Source organism: Mus caroli, unplaced genomic scaffold (assembly GCF_978045245.1).
Source record: "Mus caroli unplaced genomic scaffold, Mus_caroli_1 scaffold_4, whole genome shotgun sequence".
NCBI lineage: Eukaryota > Metazoa > Chordata > Mammalia > Rodentia > Muridae > Mus > Mus caroli.
In genome coordinates this window covers 55,536,287-55,563,738 of record NW_028227259.1, presented here as the reverse complement: position 1 = coordinate 55,563,738, position 27,452 = coordinate 55,536,287, and the positions used below count along the sequence as shown (strand labels likewise).

The 27,452-nt window shown below is 46.0% G+C and overlaps 2 long non-coding RNA genes across 2 annotated transcripts in view; one reads left to right on the top strand and one right to left on the bottom strand.

The window, feature by feature from the left end:
• Positions 1-8,998, bottom strand: part of LOC110293812 (uncharacterized) — a 39,173-nt gene extending 30,175 nt beyond the window's left edge. Inside the window, exons 1-2 of the long non-coding RNA XR_003836661.2 lie at positions 8,642-8,998; positions 7,535-7,644 (exon numbers count right to left, since the gene is read on the bottom strand). This is a non-coding gene — a long non-coding RNA (uncharacterized LOC110293812). The remainder of the gene's footprint in view (positions 1-7,534; positions 7,645-8,641) is intronic.
• Positions 8,999-9,136: 138 nt separating this feature from the next.
• LOC110294784 (uncharacterized) lies at positions 9,137-14,150 on the top strand. The gene is made up of 2 exons (XR_003836662.2): positions 9,137-9,294; positions 10,604-14,150. It is a non-coding gene; the product is annotated as an uncharacterized LOC110294784 (long non-coding RNA).
• Positions 14,151-27,452: the final 13,302 nt, after the last annotated feature.

Here is a 27,452-nt window from a genome sequence, read left to right as displayed (position 1 = left end):
GAAAAGCTGGGCAGAATAGCACATGCTTTTAATCCCAGTACTGGGGAGGTCGAGAGGCAGGCAGATCTCTGATTCTGAGGCCAACCTGGTCCACAGAGTGAGTTCTAAGACAGCCAAGGCTATCCCCACAGAGTGAGTTCTAGGACAGCCAAGGCTATCCCAGGCTTATCAAGGATTTGGGAAATGGTGAGATATGTGGAGCTTTCAAGATTATAATATGCATTTCTTTCTCTCTTCCTTCTTTCCTTCCTTCTTCCTTCATTCCTTCCTTCCTTTCTTAACTGAATCAGAGTCTCTCACTGAATCAGCTCAGTGATCCTGCTAGTTTAGCTAGTCAGTATGCCCAGAGACCCCCAAGAACTGGGAATACATGCAGGCTACCAAGCCCACCTGACTTTCAGTTGACTTTGGGGATCCAAACTCTACTAAGCACTTCATCTACTGGAGTGAACTGCTTCCCCGGATCCTATTTGTTGCTGTTTGTCTGCTTCTTTGGTTTTTTTGTAGACAAGGTCTCACTGGGTAGCCAAGGCTAGCCTGGAATTCATTCTGTGACCCAGGCTAGCCTCAAACTTGTTATAATTCTACTGCCTCTGCCCCAGTGCTGAGATTACAGGCACGAGCCACATGCCTGACTATTTACTTACTTACATATTTGTTTATATTTGCGTTTGGAGACAGAATCATCCTATGCAACCCAGCTGACTTCAAACTCTTCATCTTCCTGCTGCTGCCTCTGGAAGTGCTGGCAATACTACTGTATATATAGTACTACACCCTTCATGGACTGCACCTTCCTATTGTCCTAACTTGACTCTGCCCCGGGGGACTGCACCAGTGGCTCAAGCATGGTGACTCTTCCTTTGGATCTTCTAATTAGTGTGCAAAAGGAGTCCTTTGTAGGGCCCAGCTAGGAGGCCACTTGCTGTATGATGTCATTACAAAGATCAGAGTTACCACATCTGTAAAATGGAGGGGAGTGAGGCAGGTTGTTTACAGAGAGCCGCTGAAACTAAAAGCTTGCAGTGGATCAGGCCCAGGGGAGCCTTAGGGCACAGCCCAGCTAAATGGCCTCCACCCTGCTATCAGATTAAACCAACTGCTCTCTGCTCACCTGAGGGGCACGTGTGTACCCTGACCGACCAAAGAGGAGGAGGAAGGAGGAAAGGAGGAGATCTGGAGTGGACTGCATGTGGGCAGGAGAAAGAAAGGTGATGGCCCCAGAATAACTGAGTCTCTCTCTCTCTCTCTCTCTCTCTCTCTCTCTCTCTCTCTCTCTCTCTCTCTCTCTCTCTGTGTGTGTGTGTGTGCGCGCGCGCGCGCGCGTGTGTGTGTGTGTGTGTGTGTGTGTGTGTGTGTGCTCACGTGCGTACTTGTTTCCAAGAAGATAAATTCTAAACATTCTCAGCCTTAAGGGCAGGAAGAAATCACCTGCTTTCCTCCCAAATTCCACTAATCTCAAAACGGAATCAGCTGTTATTCGGGTCACAAGCTCTTTGGCCAGGACCCTTCCAGGTCCAGACACCAGAACTAGAGCAAAGGGAGGACGGAGAGGGGCCAGGCAGTGGCACCTGGCCCTTAAAGGACTTGGGCACAGTTCCTTACCAGCTGTCACTTGGAGAGAGGCAAACAGTCAGAGCAGGCTTAAAACTACTTTGGGGGGTTGCAGGGGCTTATGGGTCAGCACAGCATACTCAGAACACGAACCTGAAGGAAGATGTATTGGCTTTGCAGCTTTGGCAGTTTCCTTCCAATCCTGTACTGTTTCCAGAACAGTAAAATGGGTTCAGTCTCCAGTAGCTACCTACTGGGGATGTGGTGAGGATTCCAGAGTTTCTGTGAGTACCGTGCATGCGTTCTGCCTTGCACATAGCCAGAGCACAGAAACCCTGTTTTTTATAAAGAGCTGATATCCTGTTTTTATAAAGAGTTGATATCCCCCTGTCAAATTTTCTGGGGACAGGGTCTGGTATTTCCACATAATTCTTCATGGACCCTTCTTGTTTTTGTTTGCTTGCGATAGAGTCTCACTGTATAATTTCCTGGCTAGCTTGCAACCTGCTGTGTAGAGCAGGCCAGCCTGGCCTCAGACTTAGAGCAATCTTCCTGCTTCTATCTTCTGCGTACTGGGATTAGAGGCATACATCGCCACACCAGCCTCTTCGTGGAAACTATTCCTCCCAGGCCAGGCAGACTGACTTTTTCTGTTCAAATGTTCCAACTTCTTCTCAAGGGCCCCTCTGTGGGATGGTATCTTTCTTTGTCTCAACTGGAATACCACGGTCAAACTCCCTGAGTTTTGTCTCCTGACCAGCGGTGCCCTGAGGCGGGTGGGCCTTGGACACACAGACAACTTGGCAGTTTCAATACTACCCATGATGCCCAGGACTTGTGCTGTATATTGATGATGGTCTCAATTTCCATGACCCTCGTGACTCCCTGTCCTCTTCTCTGATGCTCAGAGAGCTTCTTGCCCAGTGTACAACACAGTCTCAACCCAAAACCAAGCCTGATGGAGAGCCAGCCTCAGAGTGCCCACTCACACAGCAACCAATAAGAGTGGCAGGAGCATTGTGACCATAGAAAAAGAATAAGAGAAAGAAAGAAGAGTCGGAAAGGCTATGGCCACACCATAAAGAGACACTCTGGAATGGTAGCTTGGTCTCAGACATTAAGAATAGGAAAAACTCAGCCGGGCGTGGTGGCGCACGCCTTTAATCCCAGCACTTGGGAGGCAGAGGCAGGCGGATTTCTGAGTTCGAGGCCAGCCTGGTCTACAAAGTGAGTTCCAGGACAGCCAAGGCTACACAGAGAAACCCTGTCTCAAAAAACCAAAAAAAAAAAAAAAAAAAAAAAAAAGAGAAAGAATAGGAAAAACTCAGACCAGAAACCGTGGCTAGGCAGGCTTGGAGCCAGGGTGCAAGGTGTCTGTAATTCTCTCTAGTGTCCGGATTCTCTTCATGAACCTTAGGATTTTTGTAGTTTTCCAAAGTCAAATACACTGCAAGAAGATTAAAAACTAAACCGAATGGATGGGGGCGCTGCCAAGGGATTAAACTCAGTCTCCTGGAGCAAAGTTTGACTATGATAGCCTGTTTGTACAGGGCTGGCATGCAGGCATCCTGGAGTCCAAGGGCAGGAAGGTCCCACACCTCTGTGGTCATGAGTTAATCATGCTGCTAGAAGCCTCCTGATCATGACAGAGGAGACTTGTACCTGGCCAGAAGGGCAACAGTGCTGACCATCAGGTGAACCCTGACTCAGGGGGTCCAGAGGAAGGAAGAATTTCTGAGATTAAAAGTCCTGTCCTGCTGTGAGTTTCCGCAGAGGCGACAGGATCCCATGTGGACTTGGGACCAACGATTGATTCCTCTGGTTGTTATGACCCAAATTCGGGCAGTTCCTCTCTGTGTACCTCTGGTCAGGGAAGAGGGGCATTGGATTCTACAAACCAAAGGAAAACAAGATTGCAAGGCCTTCTGTTTAGAAATGCCAGGTCTGGCAGTGCACACCTTTAGTCCCAGCACTAAAAGGAAGCAGGAACAGGTAGATATCCAAGTTCAAGGGCAGCTTGGTATACAGAGCAAGTTCTAGGATAGCCAGGGCTACACAGAGAAACTCTGTATCAAAAACTAAAAAACAAAACAAAACAAAACAACGACAACAACAAAAACAGGGAAAACAACCAGTCAATTTGAAAGTATTCTCTGCAAAGAAATGGCTCAAATTTACAGCTTCCAGGCTCACAGGTACATGGTGTTGGGGTATGTGGGCAGTTGGGTCAGAGAATAACTGGTGGGAGACCCTGTCTCATAAATAGGTAAACAAGTAAACAGATAAAGGCCATTAGCAGAAGTAGGCTTTATCCTTGTTAACTTTGTAGTTAAATTGTAGGCAAAGGTAACTGAGTCAGGCTAGGCTAGCCAGCATGCTCAGGACACTAAGATTGTGGGGTACATTTCTACCTTGTGACACTTTGTAATCCAGGCAGCATCTGTGTTTGGTCTGAGCAAGTAGGAAGCTGCCACTAACTGACAGGAGAGAAGCTGCTGTGGGAGCAGGCTTGCAGGCTCATCAGGAGTTCAAGCCCACTGGAAGCAGAGACCTTGCCATTTATCGAGGAGCTTGGACCTAAATCTATGGATGTGAAAGCATAGGCGTAAGTCAGGTTTGGTGGTGCCTAAATGTGATCCCAGTGTTTGAGATATTGAGGGAGGAGGATCAGGAGCTCAAGGCCACCCTCAGCCTCATGAGATACTTTTAGAAAGAGAGATAAAATGGAGGAGTGTGTGTGTGTGTGTGTGTGTGTGTGTGTGTGTGTGTGCGCGCGCGCGCGTGTCTGGGTTTGGTTGCACTCAGCCAAAGGTATAGGAGAAGTTCAAGGGCAGAGGCTTAGCAGTCAGTCGGAAAAATGAGGAGAATCAAGGGAGACTGGGAGTGGCCAGTGGGACAGGAGGCGTGGCCATCCCCAGATGGTCCATGCTATTTTTCTGCACACGTTCTCACTAGGACCACACAGTAAATATTTTCACCCTCATGAGCCACACGCCCCTTGTTGCCACCACTTCATTCTGCCATCATAGCACAAAGCAGCCTCAGACTCAAGTGAGCAGTAGACATCCCTGCACTCCAGTAAAGTCCATGAGAACCTGCATAGGCTGACTTGACCTGCGGCTCTCACATGCCAAACACCTGGTAGAAACCAATGTGGCCCCAGGAGCTGAGCCATGGGGGCAGAGAGTGGGAGAGCTGATGTTCTATCTGGAGGCCGAGTTGGCAGAGAGCTGCAAGGCAAAGCAGTACGTGGGATCAAATGCTGCTGACAGCTAGAGTGGATAAAAGAAAACCAGCCAGTGACAATGGGAACACGGGGGACAAGTGGCCTCGACTACTGCATCTTGGTACAATGAGCAGGCAGGCTGATCAGGATGAGGGCCAAAGAGTGGGAATTCCTTTGAAGAATTCTGGCTTCTGTGGGGCGGGGGGGGGGGGGGGAGGAGCTCAGAGAATAGCTGTTCTTTTTGGTCAGTGAACCAGGAACTGCGGTTGTTAGTCCCACAGAATCTGTTACCAGAGCACAGGAGTGGCTGAGGTTTTCTTAGTCAAAGCATCCCATCACAGCAGTGGCATTTCAAGGAGTCCACATTATTGAGATTTACAAGGGCAGAGGCTTGGGCTCCAGCTCTGAGTTAGAAGCCATGGAGAGATGGCTTCAGTACGGTGGTACTATCCTTAGGCAGTGTTCGATGGCAAGAAGCTACGTGGGGCACACGCTTGTAATCTCAACACCCAGGAGGATGAGACAGGAGGACGCCACTCTCAGCAGCTACTTAGTTTGGGACCAGCCTGGGCTGTGTGAATCCCTGCTTCAAAGGGGATGGGGGCAGCTAGGTGCAATGGTTCATGCCTGTAATCCCAGTGCCCAGAAGGCAGAGATAGGAGGATTGGATTGCAGAGTGGTATAAACTAACCAGGCTACCCAAGGCTACATTAAGAGACTTTGTCACAGAGAAAAAAAAATTTAAAAGAAGAAAAGAAGAAGGCTGGGGGGTGGGGGGATGGGGACTTGAAGCTTATGTACCATGGTTACACCATTGAAGCTGATGTACCAGGGCTACACCAAGGCCACAGATTTATTGAGCAGAATGATTTTATCCTGAGATCCAAGAGTAACCCACACAGTCCTGCCATCTACACAGCCAAGCGAGTTTCTCATTGACTGTAATCAGGTATTAGCATGGGGGTCCATCCAGCCATGAAGCCCAAATTTATGCCATACTCTGCTTCCCAGGGAGTCCAAACTATTTCATATCAAGTACCTCATCGATTGCCCAAGCCCTCCTGTGAGATTTAGAATTATTATTTCTTCTTCATTTCAACATCCTCCTTGCAGAAGGGCAATAAATATTATATCTCAGGGTTTATGATGTGAGACCCAGGACCATTTGGTTGGTGGCCTTTGCCTCTGAGAGGAGCCCTAGAGGGAAGCAAGGAGTTGGAGAGGTTTGATGTAACAGACCGGTCCCTCTGTGAGCCCCATACTGATGCCAAATGACTGAACTGGGCAGGATCTCACCTTCAGAGCAGCTTATCAGTCAGCTGCCCAGACCTCCTGTGACCCTGCGCCAGATCCTAGTACCATATGAAAAGCTGGGTCCTCTCCCATATCCCCTTCCCACACACAGAACACAAAAGCAAAGTTTTTGTGGGGGTCAAACTCAAGGCCTGGAATCTACCACTGAACTACATCCTTGGCTCAGCTGGAGCTGCGTCTTGGCCAAGTGTCCCCATCTGACACTGGCATGGGGGAGGTCCTGGATGGAGGGAACAACCCTGAAGATCCAAGAATGTCTACAAGCAAAAAAGGGGCTCCCATGCTATCTTGATTTTATTTCATTTATTTCAAAATAGAGTCTATGTAACTCCAGCTGGCCTAGAATATACGATTTTCGTATTTTAGCCTCCTAGTGACGGGGTCGCAGGTGTATACCACCACACCACGACTCCTCATGAGCCTCTTTGCTGTCACTAATGCAGGCAGAACCCCAAGACAGGCCTCTCTCTTTGGAGAGAGAGAACACAAGTTCCTTACAGCCTAACACATTCAACTCACTCAGCCAAGGTCAGGAGCTAGGGCTCATAGAGCAAGTGACACCATAGTGTCAACAGTAGCCCGCAGCTCTGTCTGCTAGAATCACTGAGGGGTCTAGGTGTGGGGGTCCATGACTTGAATCCCAGCACATGAGAGGCAGAGGCCCAGGGATCCATGACTTTGGGGCCAGCCTGGTCTACATAGTGAGTTCCAGGACATCCAGACTCTGTCAAAAAAAAAGTGATGTTGGGAACCAGACCTAGCATATGGTGTCAGGGGGTCCCCAGCAGACATTGTTAGTGCATTTTTCTCTGGGAAGTAGGATCTGGAACTGTTCCATACACGGGAATCTCCAAGTCTCATTTCCACGTGCTGAGACACTGGCTTCACCAAAGGACTGACCTAGAAGCAAGATAAGATCCCCTTTCTGGGCATAATTCCTTGGCTCTCCTACTTGTATTGCCTACTTCACAGACAACTCCTTGTCTTAAACTCCTGAAGGACAGTCACTCTCCAATCTCAGCCCAGAACTGATACAAAGCCACCTCACACAGTTGTAAAACCATGAGATAATCAGCAGTAATTCTACTGCTAGACAATAATTCCCAAGGGAGTACAAAAAAATGTGCCCAAGTCCCCAATTGATATAACGAGAGGGCTCTAAAGCCTGAACCTTTGTGAAATCTCATACAACATGGTTTTCCAGAAAGACAACTGGAGGCGATATCTTCCGGGTCATAAGGAAGCAGCCTCAAGCAGCTGAGATCAAGTCCCCATAACAGACTAATGGGCACTACAACTGCCCTATTCTCACCAGGGCCAAAAGCTTTCTGGGAAGTTGGAGGAGTGAGGAATAGTAATTGGGTAGATAAAAATGTACAAGCCAGGGATCAGGGAGGCGCGAATGCTATCCTGAGTGGGACGAGGGAGTTCTGCTCTTACAGTGCCAGCCGAGGTCCATGGCAACAGAGAAGCCAACACAACTGCGTTCTTGGAACCTGCTTTGGAAGTTTCCCAGTTGGACGGCGAGCCGTAAGTCTTGCTTCATTTCTCTGTTCAATACAAAATTTCAGGTTAGCAGTAGCAATATCAGAAGGGCTCTCTCCCATGTTGGTTCTCAGTCCTTCGGGGTACTTTTCCACTGTTCTAGTTGAGGCACCAAAGAGGATAATTCACTTAGCATTTCCCAAGAGTACTTAAGTTGAGCTGGAGGAGCAAACGAGATGTTGGGGGAAGTTGAGCAAGGACTGATAGGTCACAGTTCCGTTTGATTTCTTATAGCATCAGCTCTTCAGTTCAGAAAGCAAATAACATCTGTTTGTAATATTGTTCTTATAAAAGCTCTCCAGGCTGTTCATTTTTAAGAGCAGGGGCTGGTGACAAGCTAAGTGGCTACTGTTTACTGTAACTCAATCATATAAAGTTTAACTTGAAAGTCAAGATGCTGCGTAGAAAACTGGACAATTCCTCCTTCCTAGAGGTGTGGTGTTGGCTTGGAGTAGCTACCTTCAGAGTTTCATTCTGCATTGTAAAGGGTTTCCATAGCGCCTAGCACATTCTGTAATTCCTCTTGTGAGACTGCATTTCAAGGTCATAATGAAAGACACATATGTAAATCTGGTTTTCAATTGGAACAGTGCTCCATGGTTCATCTGCTCCCATACTGCTTTGTTTGTGTTCATTTGTTAATTGTTACGAATCAAACTAAGGCCAGGTGGTGGTGGTGCTTGGGGGAAGCAGAAACAGGTGGATCTCTGAGTTTGAGGCTAGCCTGATCTACAGAGCTAGCCCCCAGGGTAGCCAGGGCTATGCACAGAAACCCTACCTTTAAAAAACAAAACAAAACAAAACAAAACAAAACAAAACAAAACAAAACAACAAACAAAAAAAACCCAAATCAAACAAAAGAGTCAAACTCAGGGCCTCTTGCCTCGTTGGTAAGTGCTGGCCCTGCCAATAAGCTATATTCCAACTTCAAATTTCTATTCTCTGTTACTCCCAGATGTGACCTCAAATGACAGTGTGTTTGTTTATAAACATCAAACCTACCTTGAAGTCACAGGACAAACTTCAGAAGCTGTCTTATACCATCTGTCTTGTAGAGGCAGTGTCTCTGGTGGCGTTTCTACCACTGTGCAGCACACGCCAGAGTAACTAGCCCTTGAGCTTTCAGCCTGTTCTGTTCATATGCTCCATGTCTGCCCATAGGCTAGATCAGAGATGTGTGCTCCTCCATGCCTGACTGTCCTCAAACTCATGGCAGTTCTCCAGCTGCAACCTAGGAGTGCTGAGTTCATAGGCATGAGACACCAGACTTGGCTCCCAAGAATTACCGTCTTATCTAAAAGTGAGAAACAGACCACTAGGGTCACCGTGGGCTCCACTGTCTCCCATAGCACACTGCCACGGGAATGACAAACGCTATGCTCAGAAACCACACGCATGGGCGTCTTGCTAAATTCTTGGTTTATCTTTAAACATAAACCAATACTAGCATTGATTTGCCTGAAACTGGACCTGCTATCAGAGCAGGGAGCCCTGATCTCTGGATAATCATTAAGACTCAGGCCCAGACAAGTTAGAGAGCAGGCCAGGAAAACAGGAGCAGGAAGAATTGAGAGCAGACTTTATAAAGAATGGAGGACCAAAAGCAAAGCTGCCCTTCATCCCGGAAGAGTCAGAAAGACCTTCTACAAAATGAGGTACAGAGAGGCTTCAGCAGAAAAAAAAGCAGTGCACTCTGGTCCTCCTGACAGGTGGGGGGGGGGGGGGGTCTCAGGTCTCTGTGATATGGGTTAGAAGAGGAGGAATATTGGGTTTTCCCCCTAGCTTATTTAAACACGTTTTAATTATATTTTTTAATTATTGGAGAGAGAGGCGTCCATATACCCCTGTGTGTGTGTCAGTTGGAGGTAATTTTTGGGTGTCGATTCCTTCTACTATGTGGGCTCTGGGGATGGGACTAAGGTATTGATGGCAGGTACCTTTACCACTGAGAAACATCACTAGTCTTGTTTATTTGTGTGCCCGTGTCTGTGTGTGTGTGCGCGTGTCCATGTGCACACGTGTGTGTGTGTGAGTGTGTATGTGTATGTCTGTCCATGTGTGCACAAGTGTGCATGCTTGAATGTCAGTGTGTGTGTGTGCATGTGTGAGTGAAGTGTGTATGTGTGTCCATGTGCTCACATTTGTAAATGTGTATGTATGTCTGTGTGCAAGCATGTATGTGTGTAAATATGTGTGCCCATGTGCACACGTGTGTGTAAGTATGTGTGAGTGTGTATGTGTGCCCATGTGTGCACATGTGTATGTTTGAATGTCAGTGTGTATGTGTGTGAGGGTGTGTGTGTGAGTGTGTGTGTGTGTATGTGTGTGTGAGTGTGTATATATGTGTGTGTGTGTGAGTGAGTATATGTGTATGTGTGTGTGAGTGTGAGTGTGTGTGTGTGTGTGTGTGTGTGTGTGTGTGTGTAGGTCAGACTTGCTGCAGTTGGTTTTCCCCTTTCACTGATGGTTCCGGGATGGCACTGAGGTCATTAGGCTTGTGCAACCCTTTGACCTACTAAGCCATGTCACCAACCCAAAGTCTACACATTTTTGACTAGAACATTATTCTCAGCTTTTTCCTTATTTCAAGTGAGATTTCTTTGCCTCCTTTTAAACTCAAACTCTCTCACTGCCTGATTAACCAGGGGAGGCGCTGACCTCTTGCCCATTTCCCAACTCCATGGAAGTCTTTGCCTTTTCATCTGGGAATCTAAACAGCAGTAAACCAAGATAAGGAAGGGCTCCTCGTCTGGGTAAAGCTGGAATTTTCTGATAAGCCGGAGGTGTGCAAATGAGGAAATTGGAATTCAAAGGAACCTGGTGACTGCTCAGTGCCTGAGAGCTTGGAAGGCCGCAGCCTATCTGTCCTTTCTGTCTCTTTCCTTTCTGAGAGAAGCAGTTCCTGCTTCCTGTGTGCAATTCATCGTTTACACGCCAACACACACCTCACCCTTCTTTTGACAGGAACTCACATGGCCTCAGACGTGCTCTCTAGCCAAGGATAACCTTTAACTTGCTGAGCCTCTAGGAAGACCACAGCATATACCCAAGCTTCCTGCAAAAACTCCTCAAATTACAATCTCTTCTGGACCAGAGCTGCCCTTCACGTGCTGGGATTGCAGGTGAAGCCCATGTATGTGTATGTGAGTGAATACCACATATGTGCAGGTATCATGGAGGCCAGAGAGGGTTTGAAACTTGGAACTAGAGTGATATATAGTTGTGAGCCATTTGGAGTGGGTACTAGAAACCAAAATCCCATCCTCCTCAGGAAAAGCAAGTGTTCTGAACCTCAAAGCCATCTCCCAAGTTCTCATCACCATAAACTCAAAGAAGCACACACAGCTGGGCCTGTCTTTATTTATCCCTGTGTTCCAGAGGCATGAGAGGTCAAGTGAACTTTCATTCCTACAGCTAGTCAACAGCAGCAGTGTGCACCCAGTCTTCCTGTCTCCAATACCCTTGCCCGCCTAGCCACCATACACTACCATCCTTCCTTTCTTGACCGTAGGGAGTCACTTTACAGCCAGTCAGTGTCTCACATCTGTAATCCCAGCACCCAGAAAGCTGGAGGCAGGAAGATTACCGTGAGTTCAAGGGTATACTAGAACAGTAGAGTGAGTTATAGACCCATCCGGACCACAAGATGAGACCCTGTTTCAATGTCTTGCTACATCCCCCAGACTGATCCTCTCAGCTGTTCACTGCTGTGCTTAGCACCATACCCGCCATAGTAAATTAACAGGTTCTACACCTACCAGTAACCATAATGGTCATGAGGAGTAAGAGAAGATGGTGACTAACTGGAATGTTGGTAGACCTTCAGAAAGCAGATCCATGTGTGCCATGGCTATCAAACTGTGGAGTGACACACAATCATCCCAGCACTCTGGAAGTGGAGGAAGAAGGATCCTGAATTCTTGGCCAGCTTGGATTAAATAGCAGGAGCCCACCTCCAAACAACAACTAAACCAGAACCAAAGCAAGGGGGTTACTCTTTAAGAAAAGCAGAGATATCCAAATAAGGCGCTTAGCCCAGGCTGGCCACCTCCAGCCTCAAATCTCCTGAAAACAGGGAGTGAGCTGCCACACCCTTTGTCTCTTTAAGACTTCCTTCAGGCCAAGTGGTTGTGGCCACATACCTTTAATCCCAATACTCCAGAGGCAGAGGCAGGTGGATCTCTGTGAGGATAGACTTGTCTACAGAATGAGTTCCAGGATAGCCAAGGGTACATAGAAAAACCTTATCTCCAATTTTTTTTTAAATTTTTAAAAAAAATAAAAGTGTGGAGGTGAATAAGGGTGCGGCAGGTCATTTGGTGAGATGCCCCAGGCCACGCAGCAGAAAATGAGCTTGTGAATCCAAGCCCAGTCCCCTGGCCTGAGTTCTCTTCCCTCTTCAGAATGCAGGAGCATGCTTCTGGGTTTATTGGCCCTGTCTGTGCTCTAAGCCTGGAGCCAGCTGGACTTTCTGGACCCCCAGGCATCTCTGATGTCATGAAAGTTTGCCTCAAAGGTGCCAGGAGGGATTTCTCAGAAGAGGTGGTGTGCTGAAGGCACCCAGAATACAACCCAGAAAGCCAGGGCGTTAAGTCTGTTCTTGGCATTACACGGTGGAAACTTGAAGAGCCACAGAGGAAAGTGCCCTGCCCAAATTCCAGAATGGAGAAGGAGCTGGGAAGTAGTGTCTGCATGCTGAGTGTGGTGGCACACACCTTTAATCCCAGCATTTAGCCAGAGGCAAAAGCAGGTGGATCTCTGTTTGGAGCTAACCACTCCTACATAGGGAGTTCCAGGAAAGCCAGTGCTACCTAATAGAGAGAACCTGTCTCAAATATATATATACACACATACATACATACATATATAGTGCATATATATAGTGCACATGTATACACACATACATATAGATCATTTATTTGAAAAGGTATAAGCTGAGTGTGTATGTCTTATGCCTGTAATCCCAACACTTTGGCTGCTGAAGCAGGAGGATCACCAAGAGTATCTGGTACACAGATATACATGCAGACAAAACACTTATACCAACAACAGTTTTAAAAAACTAAAAACACCTACTTTGTTATTTTATTATTGTTGTTATTATTACTCACTTTTGGTGGGTGTTTGTTTGTTGAGACAGGATTTCTCTGTGTAGCCTTGGCTTTCCTAGAACTCACTCTGTAGATCAGGCTGGTCCGCACCTCACAGAGATCCGTCTGCTTCTGCCTCCCAAGTGCTGGGAAAGGTGTGTGCCACCACCCGGCTAAAACACCTACTTTAAAAATGACTCAAATAAAATAAAAGTGACTCAGTTAATCTGGTCATGGTGTGCAGCCTCAGCACACAGGGAAGCGGAGACAGGAGGGCCAGGAGTTATAAATAGGCATTCAAGGTTATCCTAGGCTACAAAGCAAATTCAGTCCTAGTCTCATAAAAACAAAAGCAGAGCAGACACAGCTACAGGTGTGGAAACGTAGCTCAGTGGTTAGTGATTTCCCACCATGCATCATGGGTTCCATCCCTAGCCCCACCACAGCGAAACCATGAGAGCCAGGCATGGTGGTACAAACCTGAAACCTTAGTGAAACCTTAGCACTTGGAAGGTAGATATGGGATAATCAGAAGTCCATGGCCAGCCTTAGCTACATAGCAAGTTCAGATGGCCAGCCTGGACTGTAGGAGACTCCATCACTAACAAACAAACGGCTGAGTTAGGAAAGGGCTTGCCACCCAAGCACCAGGAGATGAATTCAAGCCCAGCACCCACATAGAAAGCTAGGTGTGAAAACTAGTGCTTGGTCTTCTTTTATTTTTAAAATAATTTGGTTATGTGTACAGGTGTTTCGCCTGCACCAATGTATCTGCACCACATGCATGCAGTGCCTACAGAGGTCAGAAAAGGGAGTTTTATCTCTGGGACTGGAGTTACAGAAGGTTGTGAGCTGGCACATGGATGCCAGGGATCTCATCTGGGTCCTCTGGAAGAGCATCCCGTGTTCATAATTGCAGAGCCAGCTCCCAGCAATTGCCTCTTATACACACTCAGTGAACGTTTACTGAGACTGAGACCGCGATCTCTGCTTCCGGTCCCACCGTGCCCTCTCTCTGCTGTAGATACAGTATGATCAGCTGCCCCAAGCTCCTGCTGCCAGGGTGGACCGTGCCCTCAAAACCATGAGGCAAAAGAAACCCGTCCTTCCTTAAACTACTTGTGGTGGATTGAATCAGACATCCCCGTAGTCTTAGAGCATTCGAACGACTTGTTCCCAGTTAGTAGAGCTGATTGGGTAGGTTTAAGAGGTGTGGCCTTGCTGAAGGAATGACATCACTAAGGGTGGGCTTTGAGGTTTCAAAAGCCACGCTTCATTTTCTGTTCACCCTGTTTCTGCTTGTGGTTCAAGATGTGTGTTTCCCAGCTGTGGTGTTTACCACCCGTTGCCCTTCTGTCCCTCCACCGTAGATCCAAACCCTCTAAAACTATAAGCCCAAAATAAACTTTATTTTATAAGTTGCTTTGGTCATGGTGTTTTATCACAACAATAGAAAAATAATGGATTTACTGATTTTATTGGCATTTTGTTGTAACTATAAGAAAGGTAGCTAACATCCTGTTTCTCATTGGTTCTTGATTTGTCAGTAAAGAAGTCTTTGTACCATTGCTGGGCAGAAGGTACAAATGGGACTTCCGGGTCCCAGGGGACAAAAGAGACACAAGGAAGGAGAGTGGTCTTCCTCTCATGCTTTGGAAGAAGAAGAAGACAGCAATCATGTGAGGTCTCAGGAGAAAGCTTGGGCAAGTAGCCTCCTCTACAGGCAGATGGCCAAGGATGTTTGGCAGGGGCTAGATGGGACTAGCCACTAAGTTTATGGCTGGTGGAGAGACGGAGATAATAAATCGATAATGGCACACTTTTCCAGATAGGAGATATCTGCGCCCAGCAATTGTGCCTAGAAGGCAAGTTGTAAAGCATCAACCTGTGTGTGTGTGTGTGTGTGTGTGTGTGTGTGTGTGTGTGTGGTGTGTGTGTGTGTGAGTATGTGTGTCTTTTATCCTCAGATTCAATCAAGAGTCATGGGAATGGGCTAGTAGCAAGGTCACCTCCTGGAGCTAAAGGAGAGTAAAGCAAAAGAGAAGCCAGGAGGGGCTGGTAGCTCAGCCTGTCCCTGGCAAAGGCAGTAGCTATTTAAAACTACACGCAACACACCTTATATACTCACATGGCCTGAAGCCACTGCACAGCATAACGGTTAGTGCATACAGCCTGCCAATAACATGAAAACTGCACAGAATTACAGGATCTTAGGGCTAAGATACTTAGGGCTTCCCTTTGATAACTTCTCCTATGTGGGAGGTTGAGATTTAGGAAATCCCAGGCTCTTGCCTAAGGCTACATTGTAAGCAATTATTTGACCACTTTTGACCTGAGGATCTGTATACTTCCTAGGTGTTTACACAGGGCTCTTCACTCTATTGGGATAGGCAAGAACTGGAGTGTCGGAGCTGGAAGCACTTGGCTCTGGGCTCAGCCTCTCCCCCGGGGCTGAGGCCCCAAAGCTCTCCAACTTGGAAGATAATTTTATGTAATGTTTTGAGTGTACCTGTGTTCTGTGACCAGGTTCTGTTCCATAAGGACAGATGTGGAATTTTTTCATTTTTATTTACCATATTCGCACTCAGAACGTTTTCGATTTTGAGCATTGTCCATTTTGATTTTCACATTCAGGGTGCTCAACTTGAATGTAAATGAGGGCCTCTGGGGTGGTCAGAAAGATCACTTACAACAAATCTTCATTTTCAATCTCTCTCTCTCTCTCTCTCTCTCTCTCTCTCTCTCTCTCTCTCACCAATTGGCATTGTACACTTTCAAAGCAGATTAGGAGACTGGAGGCACAGGCATGTAGAATATTCTGGTAAATAACTCGATGTCAATGCCTTTGCTCAAAACTGGAGCCACTGGCACCTCACTACAGGAATGGTGACAGGAAGTGGACTCTCCCACTTTGAGGTTGTGTCCTGAATAGACTAACACGTAGCATCCTGCACCATGTCCCTCACCAGCCTCTGCAGAGAAACTTAACAGGTGAGTGTCTAGCATCTCCATGCAGATCTCTGGTTCCTCCACCCACTAGGCCTCTGTGAACACCCTAGGAAAGCCAGTGTCATCCGTGTTGAATCTAGGTAACAAAGAGCCAGTTTCTGCGTTGGTGGGTTGGGATCTGCTTGCAGGCTGGTGTCTCCAGAAGCATGAGACATGAGCACCAGACATGAGCAGGTCCCAGGCTCAGTGTCTAGGTTGGTTTCAGTATCTTGAGTCTTCAAGTATATCAACATCCTCATGCCTCCAGCCACTTTGCTGCCTATAGATGGAGATCGTGGGCTGGAAATAATACTTGGTGGTAGCCCTTGCTGAATAAGACTATATAACATTGATCAGCATCAGAGAAAAGGATGAAATCAATTGTGTCAATAAGGGAGGCAGCAAATATGTGTGAGGCCCCTGCTCTGAGTGGCATCCTGCATCAAAGCCAGGTTTTTATGAAAATATTATAAAATAATTAAAAGGCTAGATATACTTTCTCACACCTGTAATCACAGCACTTGGCAGGGTCCTATAAGAGGATCATGGATTCAAGGGCAGTTTAGATCACACAGGAAGACCCTGTCTCAAAAGAACAAAACAGTACTGGGGTAGAGCTTTGTAGCAGAAGGCATGCTTAGCATGTATGAGGAGCCCCTAGTTTCCCCTTAACCAAGAAGACAGTGTATAATAGTGAACAGTATACAGAAAATACTAGTATCAAACATTATATGCTTTCCATGATTTTTGTTTGTTTAATTTTGAAACAAGGTTTCACTATGTAGCCTTGGCTAGTTTGGAATTTACTTGGCAAACCAGGCTACCTTATAATTCACCAACATCTGCCTGCTTCTGCCTCCTGACTGCTGCAATTAAAAGCATGAGCCATGGAGAGATGGATCAGTGGTTAAGAGCACTGACTGATCTTCCGAAGGTCCTGAGTTCAATTCCCAGCAATCATGTGGCTCTCAACCATCTGTAATGGGATCCGATGCCCTCTTCTGGTTTGTCTGAAGAGAGCAATGGTGAAGACATAAAAAATACAAAAAGAAACATTATGATCCAGGCAGTGGTGGCACACGCCTTTGATCCCAGCACTTTCGAGACAGAGGCAGGTGATTTCTAAATTCAAGGCCAGCATGGTCTACAGAGTGAGTTCCAGGACAGCTAGGGCTACACAGAGCGATCCTGTCTTGAAAGAACCAAAAGAGGGCTGGAAAGATGGCTCAGCAGTTAAGAGCACTGAAGGCTCTTCCAAAGGTCCTGAGTTCAAATCCCAGCAACCATATGGTGGCTCACAACCATTGGTAGTGAGATCTGATCTGATTTAAAAAAAAAAAAGATTCATTTGTTTGTTTGTTTGTTTTATGTATGTGAGTACACTGTAGCTGTACACATGAGCCTTCATGTGGTTGTTGGGAATTGAATTTTTAGGACCTCTGCTCACTCAAGTCAACCCTGCTTGGTCAACTCTGCTCGCTCAGTCCCTGCTTGCTCCAGCCCAAAGATTTATTTATTATTATACATAAATACATTGTAGCTCACTTCAGACGCACCAGACGAGGGCATCAGATCTTATTACAGGTGGTTGTGAGCCACCAAGTGGTTGCTGGGATTTGAACTCAGAACCTTTGGAAGAGTAGTCAGCGCTCTTACTCTCTGAGCCATCTCGCCAGCCCCTAAATAAATCTTAAAGAACAAAAAGAAAGCAAGCAAGCAAACAAACAAAAAACAGATTAAACTATTTCGTTGTTATTAACTAAATAGTTTTAGCGTATTAACAAACAAAACTTGCAAAGGCCCGAATCAGGGCAATATTGCTGCAGACTGAAAGTTGAGCCTATATTTAGTGGCTCTCTTCTCTGTTTGCCTCACTCACACATCTCTTCTGGTCCAGAAGGTGAGAAAGGAGTTGGCTGGGGCCCAACCCATCCCCTCCCTGAAACCAGCCTGGCCTTTTCAACTCTAGTTGTTTCTGGGGTCAATGCCCCAGCAGGCCGGAAGAGGACAGGGTGTCTTTCCCACACCCTAAACTAGAAAACAGAGGAGTGAGCCCCTCCTTGGCCTACTCGTCAGACAGGTAGGAGATAAATGCTTGTGAGGAACCGAGGAATGGGGGCCTGGCCCTTTAATGACAGGGGCTCTAGTAGCATGAAACTAATTTCTTATCTGGCCCTTGGAGACCATTTTCTACTTCACCAACAACAACCTCCTCCAGGAAGTGGAAGAGGACCCTTGGGCTCCTAGACATAGAGGGAAGGGGTTGGCTACCTGGACACACCAGCTTGAGAACATTTAAAATGGCTCACCCTTGAGTACTTCCGGGAAGCCTCAGTCTCGAGGATTTCATCTCGGAAAGCCTCAATCGATGGTTGTATTTGTCTCTGGAGAAAAGTACACGGACATCTTACTCCAACTTGTACCTGGGCCAATTAGGAAAGTGGGGTGTATTGGGAGCAGAAAGTGTCCTTCAAGGGCCACAGACCCCCATCCCCCATGTCTGCCTTACAGCAGCCCCATGAACCTTGCAACCCTCTCCCATCACAGTGGGCTGGGATGCAGCTCACTGGGAGACCTCTAGCCCAGCACCTGCAGCAACATTACCCTCCCTCCCAATGGAAACCAGAAAGAACTTCCCTTCTTTAAAGGGCTCCAACACTTGTGCCAGCCAGTATCAGCCAGTGCCAGCCAAAACCAGAATTCCCAGTCTCTCAGGTTTACAGGCCCCCACATTCTGTTACTGTTTCCTTTTTACCCACGAGGAGGCTAAACACAGCTCTAGGAGAGCTGCCTGCATTACCCTAGGGGATGCCTGGATCTCATCATACTCCTGTTTTAGGCAGTAAAGCTTTTTTTTTTCTTTTGAGATAGGGTCTCATAATGGGGAACTGGTTTTCAAGCATTGTCTCTTGCACAGTTTAGGAGCTTTGAGGTGTGTGCTTGTTTATTTTCCTAAGTCTTACAAACCAGGAAATTGGCTCTCACAGAGCTTAAGCAGTTGACCATAAATCATAAAGTGACTAGAGAAAGAGATTGTATCTCAACCCAAGACTGTGTCCCCCAAACTCTGTGCTGCCGGACCAGATGTAATCTTTGGGAGAGGACTGGAGGGTCAGGGATGACAGGGAAGTGCCAGCTCAGCCCTAGAAGATCAGTCACCTTTAACATCACCCACCTCCTCCTTGATGCACAAACATAGGGGTGGCACAGACCAGGAATTAGGCTCCTAATAGATTTGCATTTCAGAAACACAAGGGGGGCTTGGAGAGATGGCTCAGCGGTTAAGAACACTGACTGCTCTTCCAGAGGTCCTGAGTTCAATTCCCAGCAACCACATGGTGGCTCACAACCATCTATAATGAGATCTGATGCCCTCTTCTGCTGCTGTCTGAAGAGAGTGACATTGTATTCACATATACAAAATAAATAAATCCTAAAAAAAAGAAAAAAAAAAAGAAAAGAAACACAACGAATATTTTGTTATGGTTTGGGGTTTTTCAAAACAACGTTTCTCTGTGTAGCTCTGGCTGTCCTGGAACTCTCTCTCTACCCCAGACCTCTGCCTCCCCAGTGCCCAACTACCAGGCTTCAAGGAATAGTGTGTGGTGTGTGGTGTGTGCGTGTAACTGATGGGTAAGTAGAGATGACTTACTAATTAGGGCTGTACAGACAGCTGGTTAAAAGTACCATTAGCTGATCTTGAAAAGAGCTAAGGTAAGGTACCCACATGGTAGCTTACAAGCATATGTAGCTCCAGTTAGAGGGGATGCACTGCCTTCTTCTGGCCTCCACAGGTACTGCATACTTGTGGTGCATATATATATATATATATACACACACACATATATATACATATATATGTATATATATGACACAAAACACTCATATACATAAAAATACATGTTTTTTTTCCTAGAAGAGACAACTTGCTAAAAGCCCATGACCTCAGCTCTTTGATCTCTCAAGGAGCAAACCAAGTAAGGGTAAGGCCCCGTGACTGCCACATTCTGTCTAGAAGATTGCTTCACCACTAAGCAGCAACTCCCGGCCAATTTCAAACAGTACTGAAAGCCAAGAACACTTGAACTTGTGCTTCCCCTTCATCTCTCCATAACACTTTTCGGTTGGCATGATTTTATCTCCCTCTACCTAGGAAGCCAAGAGCCTTTGTCCACACAAAGTGGCAGAGCTAAAATCCAAATGGATGCTCAGTAGAGCCAGACCCTGTCTCAGTAACAAAACCAAAGACAGCAAAACCTCCTCCTACGCGGCAGGATCAGGGGCGGCAGAAAGACCCACTGGTCTGGGGGTGGGGCTTAACTCCACCTGCTTTTGCATCTTCTCTTTGCTTCCGTTTACCATCCGCTATCCGTCACATTTGATAGCACATTTCTGTTCACACGCCTGCCCCAATGGAATTCTTTTTCGTGAATAGTATGCAATGCATTTATGCTCTTACTAGTGAGGCATTCCTTGTTTGTGGTGGGGTTGGTCCACACGGAGTGTGCTCAGCCTCAAGTGCAGGTGCGTCTGCTCTGCCAGGTAACATCAAGGACGCGGCTCCAGGTGCTTGTTCTAGTTAGCCCTCCATGCAAGGGTCTCAGACTGAGTCCCTGTGGAAAGTTAGTTTTATCAGAATCATTACTTTCCGCCGAGTGAGGAGAAGGAAAGTCACCTCCCTTTTCAGCTTTGTTTCTAGGGACAAGTGAAGCTGGGAGCGCTTCCGCAAGAGTCCATTCTGAAGTTCCTTTCTGAGTTATCCTCCTCTTTGGGTACTCGCCTTCGGGGTTTTAAATTTTTCTTTTGTCTCTGTTTAATGTCTATCAACTGTATTTATGTCATAGTCCAACATGGGCATATATCGTGTGCAGTGATCAAATCCATCTCTCCGACTCCTTCCCAGCCTTTTATCACCGCCATCCTATTTGGGTTGAGAACCCGGGGCAACTTCTCTTCCTGCATCTGGTTTATTTCATGTAGCACGTATCCTTCAGTTCTAGACTTTTTTTTTCAAGTGATAGTATTTTTTTTTCTTCATGCCCGACTAAAACTTCATGTTTCACATTTTCTTTGCCCACTCATCTCTTATGCCCGTTGTCTTTGTGTTGTGTGTGCACAAACACGCATGGAGGCCAGGGGTCACCATCCTCTCTCCCTCCCACCGTATTTTTTTGAGACAGGGTGACTCACGAGGTTGGAGATCACTGATTGGCTAACCCAGATGGTCAGTGAGTCTCCAAGATTCTCCCATCTCTGCCTCCCCCACACTAGGATTACAGGCATGTGCCACCACAGCTGGCTTTTTATGGGGTGTTGGAGGGCTGAACTCAAACACTACCACTGAACCATCTCCATAGCATCTCTTTTATCTATCTATCTATCAGCAGAATCACCCTATTTAGCTCTGGCTGTCCCTGGACTCGTTATATAGACCAGGCTGGCCTCTTACTCACAGAGATCCCTCTGCCTCTGAGTGCTGGGATTGATAAGCATCTTTGTCTATTCCATATCTTAACACTTGTGAATAATCCTGAGATAAGCACACACAGGCACATAGGCACGTGTCTATCTATCTCATGTGTCGATTTCAGTCCCTGTGAATATATATATATATATATATATATATATATATATATATATATATATATATATATCCAGCAGTTGGATGTCTGGGTCACATGCTATGGCTAGTTCAGTATTTCCAGGAACATCCATGCTGCCCTCCCTCCACGCATTCCCACCAGAATGAAGAAAATTTTCTTTTTCTCCTATTCTGTTTTATTATTATTATTATTATTATTTCATATATGTAAGTATGCTACACTGTAGCTGTCTTCAGACACACCAGAAGAGGGCATTGGATCTCATTACAGATGGTTGTGAGCCACTATGTGGTTGCTGGGAATTGAACTCAGGACCTCTGGAAGAGCAGTCTGTGCTCTTAATCGCTGAGCCAGCTCTTCAGCCCCCCCTTTCCTCCCATTCTCATCAGTATTTTTTTTCCTAACAGCTATTCTGTATTGTGCCAGATACCTCATTATAGTTTTCGTTTGTATTTTCCTGATACTAGCCACCTGTATCTTTTTATCCATATGCATTATTGAAGAAACAGGCATACTGGCAATTTTTAAGAATGGGAAGAAGTTGCTGGAGATTAAACCCACAGCCTTATGCTTGCTAAATAAGCACCTCATAGTCAGCAGTTAATTAAAATTAATTAATCACAGCGTCTCCATATGTAGCCCAGGCTGCCGTCACACTTACAACCCTGCCTTGGCCTCCCGAGTGCTGGGGTGACATGCATCTAAATTCCCTTGCCTGACTTCCATCAATGATTTATTTAAGCTCTGGAATGACTGGAATTTTGTCTTCACACTTCCCTTTCTAAATTAAGGCTGTTTGGTCAGTCATTACCCTGCTTGGAAGTGGAATTAGTGATGGATTGTGAACACACCTGTTGGCTGTTTCCTGTGGGGGTCATTGTGTTATATGTGCAAAGGAATGGAAACTTACCGTTGGAAACAGCAACCTTCTGGTCAGGACAACCAGTCTCTTACCTGGAAAGCCCTGTCCAATTAGCAGCTCAGGAGGTTAGGCAGTGCCAGAGCCTAAACTGGAGAGACTGAATAGCTCTGCAAAGGTAGTGAGAATGTGGATGGAGCCCCTCCCACTCCCGGGATTCCCGGGAGGGGCGGGGCCAGGAAGGAGGCTGGATACCAGATTGCTGAGTCCCTGGTCCATCGGTCCAGCTCTATGCGAACTACCATGGTATTGTAGGAGGGCACTCATGTACTTGGGTTTTAGTGACTACTTTCCTTGAACAGGATGATGTAGGGGAAAGAGTCATCGAGTTTTGTTTGCTGGACTATGAATGGAACCCAGTGCTTCCGGTTGACTTATCTGCCCAATAAAAGCGACTGTTTGGGGAGTGTTTGTTCTTGAGACATTTCTTGATTTTGGGGCCAGCCTGGAATTTGTCATGTAGCGAAGGATGACCTTGAACTTCTGACCCTTGTCCTTACCTCTCCCAAGTATCACTAAGCTTGACTTACGCAGTGTTTGTTTGAGATCCAACTCTGGACCTCTCTCGTGCTAAGCTACTTCCCCAAACCCAAAGAGGGTTAAATAAGGAGGGAAGACCCACGCCAACTGTAAGCATTTCATGGACTGGGACCCTGGACTGAATGAAAAGGAGACAGTGAAGGGCCAGCAGGATGGCTCGGCAGGTAAAGGGGCTTAGTGTACAAACCTGACACCTGAGAACCATTGCTGAAGTCTGCGTAAAACAAGCTGGAACTGGTAGTGTGCATCTCTGTAAAACCAGCACTTCTCAGGCAAGATGGAAGGCAGAGACAGAAGGATCACCAGAAAGCTCAAGGACCCACTAACCAAGAATACACACTGAGAAACAGTGAGAGGGCCTGCCTCAATAAGGCTCAAAGAGACAACTGATTTCACAAAGGTGTTCTCTGACATCCTCCCCCCCCCCACCCCCCCAGATATGCATGCGCACGTGTACCAGGCAAGGCGAGGTGAGGCACTCATCTATCTCTGCTTCCTGATGGAGGGTTTAAAGCCACCAGCTGCCTCTGGCTCCTGCCCCCACACCTTTCCCACCAAGATGGATGAATACTCAAACCATTCTATGTATTGGACTACCAAATTCTATACTGGATGGTCTAGGCCTACGAGTGACTTCTCCTGTTTGCAAGCTAGTTAAATAAAATCAGCTACAGCCAGTTAGTAGAGGGATTAGAGGCAGGTGGGTTTGGAGTGCTCTGATTGGAGGAAGAGAGACCAGGAGGGAAAGAAAGAGGAAGAAGGTGAGGAGGAAAGAGAAGCTGCAATGGGTTAGGTGAGTCATGAAAACGTGGCCCTGAGGGCTGATGTAAGAGAGCAAGAGCAGCCGAGATGGAACCTAGTAACAGCTCAGGGTTATCAACAGGAAAGAAGATTCTAATAGCATAGAGGGTAAGCATCTTCTCAGCTCGTGTGCTGTTTAAGGAATAATAATAATAATAATAATAATAATAATAATAATAATAATAGTGTGCCTTTTATCCAGGAACTAAATGATCAAGGCGGGGTAGAAACCCCAGATTGGGATAGCAGGGAGAAGAACCATGAGCTCGCAGCCAGGAGAAACAGCAAGTATCTGGGGCACACTGCTGGGGAGGCAGCCGGGGAGGCGGCCAGGCCGGCAGTTAGAAGAGTCAATTAGGGGTGACTTCCAAGTAATTGTCAAAGCCAAATGAAAAAACCATAGTCTGAGTCTCATTTATTTGCAAGCTAGCCAGGGATAAGCTTAAAGTGGTTGTACTACCTAAACCCACTCTTCCTTAAATTGCTTTTTAAAAAATTTACATTGATGCCTTTATTTACTGTGGATGCATGCCCGCGTGCACGCATGCGTACTGACACGACTCTCAGGAGTCAACTCGCTCTTTCCAGTGTTTGTGTCCGGGGAATCCACACTGAGCTCAGGTCTTTGGAAGTGGAGGTGAGTGCCCTTACCCAGTGGCCATCCCTGGCTCTCCTTAAACTGGTTTGGTCGGGCATTTTTGGTCACAGTAACAAGAAAAGTAACTGCCACACAAAACCGTCTCAAAGAGATCGATCTTCCGGTGGTCTCATCAGGGCACGCAGCCATGGAGGGGAAATGTATGAAAGCTAAGCAGAGGAGACGTGGGAACGGCGTCAAAGGCGGAGGGGAAGATTCAAAATAAATCCAACTGGGCTTCTAGACATAAAATAACAGTCGTTTAAATTAAAAATTCAATGAGCACATTACATGACACACAAATCAGAAGGCAGAATAAATAAACTAACAAGCCGCTTTAAGGAGATCATTCTGAATGCAGCTCACAGGGGCGGGAATTGCAGAATCTACAGTCAGTCTTAAATGGGAGTCCCACAGCGGGGACAGAGATGGCAGCAGAGCCTTCTAGCCAAGCCATTATGCAGAGAGAGTAGAAAAATATATTTTAGATATAAAAGTCTTTGAATTTTTATTGCTAACATCACCTTACTAAACAAAATTACCAAATGTGATTTTTTTTTCCTTTTAGCAAGAAAAACAAAACCAGAAGGAAGGGGTGAGAGAAAAAAAAAAAAAAAAAAGCAAATGGGGAACTGAAAAATTATTGAAGGGCTGGTGAGGTGACTCAGTGGAAAAAGGAGCTTGCTGCCAAGTCTGAAGACCAGAGTTCAATTCCCAGGACCCACCTGGTGGAAGTTGTCTTCGAACTGCCCCATGAATATTCAAACACAAGCATGTATATTCATACAAAATAAATAAATATAATATAAAAAAATAAACAGCTGAAAAAGTAAAGAGTATTGACTTGGATATTATAGCAATAACAATGGAAACCAGCTCTTATTTTAAAGGTTGTATACGTGTATGTGTCTGTGTCTGTGTATGTGTATGTATATGTGTATATATATCATCCAACAATAAAGACAGGGTGTTAGGAGCACAAACATTCTACTTGTACAGTGGAGGGAAATATAGGGATAATGTTTGCATCTAAGCCTTTATTCATATGTGCCAATAATTAACCAGCAAGCAAATAGACATTGCATATTCAACTTCTAAGCCAAGATAGGAGGAGAGATAGTCAGAGAAGCAATCATAAACCATAGTAAATAAAAGCATCCAGAAGCCAAAGGGAATACCAATCCCAGGCGAATCAGCAAAAACAATACAAACAACCATATGGAGTTCGCCTGGACATTGCCCCAGAGAAAGCAGGCGCCCGACATTCATCTCAATATTTTGAATCTGAGTTTACCTAGATAAACACATTTTGGCTTATTTATAATTTTGTGTTCTCTAATGGGACAAATAAGTTAAATTCAATTCATAAAATTAATTTTTCTTTCTTTGTTTCTGGACAAGAGTTTTGTGTAACACTGGCCGCCCCTGAACTTACTGTATAGCCCAGGTTGGCTGTAATCTCCTGGGTTTTCTGCCTCTGCCTCCCAAGTAATGGAATTACAAAAGCATGCCACACGCCCAGCCATGAAATTGATTTTTATATATTAACATGAATAGGTCACAAAATTATAAGTGGAAAATTGAAATTGCAGAATGTTCTATACAGTACAGTGACCTTTACTTAGATTGTTTAAACAAACAATGTTTCGTATCATCTATAAATAAAGTCTGGAACTAGGAGTGGGGCCAGGTGTGCTGGTGTGAGCCCGAGATCCCAGCCCTTAGGCAGTGGAGGCAGGAGAATCGGGGGTGAGGTTATCCTGGTCTGTGTGTGAGATTGACTGCCATCCTGAGCAACTGGAGACCACAACTGCAGTTAAAGCAGGAGCCAGGAGGCTGCACATGGAAAGGGAAGGTCCCATTGTAGTTTTCCCTGGGCATGGAGGATTGAGATGTGTTGCTTAATCTTGCAGACTGTGCTAGCTGGATTTGTGTGTCAATCAGACAGAAGCTGGAGTTATCACAGAGAAAGGAGCCTCCCTTAAGGAAATGCCTCCATGAGATCCAGCTGTAAGGCAAATGCCTTAATTAGTGATCAAGGGTGGGAGGGCCCATTGTGGGTGGTGCCATCCCTGGGCTGGTAGTCCTGGGTTCTGTAAGAAAGCAGGCTGAGCAAGCCAGGGGAAGCAAGCCAGTAAGTAACATCCCTCCACAGCCTCTGTGTCAGCTCCTACCTCCAAGTTCCTGCCCTGAGTTAGTTCCTGTCCTGACTTCCATTGATGGTGAACTTACAGGCTGAATAAACCCTTTCCTTTCCAACTTGCTTCTTGGTCATGATGTTTTGTGTGGAAATAGAAACCCTGACTAAGACACAGACTGTCTTGTTCTTCTTCCACCACTGGTATGTCTATACTATGTGCATGCCTGGTGCCTCCTAAGGACAGAAGAGGGCATCAAATCCTCTGGACCTGAAGTTACATGGTTGTGAGTCAACATTCAGGGGCTGCGAATAGAATCCAGGTCTCTGAAAGAGCAGCCAGTGCTCTTAACCACTTAGGCATATCTCCAGCTCTAGTGTTTTAATTAAAAAATGCACACACACACACACACACACACACACACACACACACACATTTATGTACTCAGAGGAGGCAGAGATAGGAAGATCATTGCAAGCTTGAGACCATTCTGGTTTGTGTAACAATTCATCCAGGGCTACATACTAAGACCCTGTCTCAATAAGTAAATAGATAAATGAATAAATATCTGTAGCACACAGGACAAAAAAAAAATTAACAACATGCTCACTCAGGTTGGTGGTTTGCTATACTTCCTGCATGTTTCCTGATTGTTCAAATATTTCATAAATCTTTTGAGTAAAAATAAATTTTGACTAAGAACACCACTCAGGTAGAATGCCTAACAATTAAAGTAATTGCGTTGGCATTAAAATTACATTTAAAGTTCAGTTCCTGGTAGCTCTAGACACCTGTCATGTGCTCAGGAGTTGTGTGTGTCCAGAGGCTGCATACCAGACTGTGAGATGTCTTCCACCACTAAGCAAAGCTCTCCGGACAGTCACAGAGCCTCAGAGTAAACTAGTTCTCTCTCTGGAGCTTGAAGCAGAAACCAGAGACAAACACTGTCTCCTAGCTTGCTCAAATAGCTTGCTTCCTTCCTTCCTTCTTTCCTTCCTTCCTTCTTTCCTTCCTTCCTTCTTTCCTTCCTTCCTTCCTTCCTTCCTTCCTTCCTTCCTTCTTTTCTTCTTTTCTTCTTTTCTTCCTTTCTTTCTTTC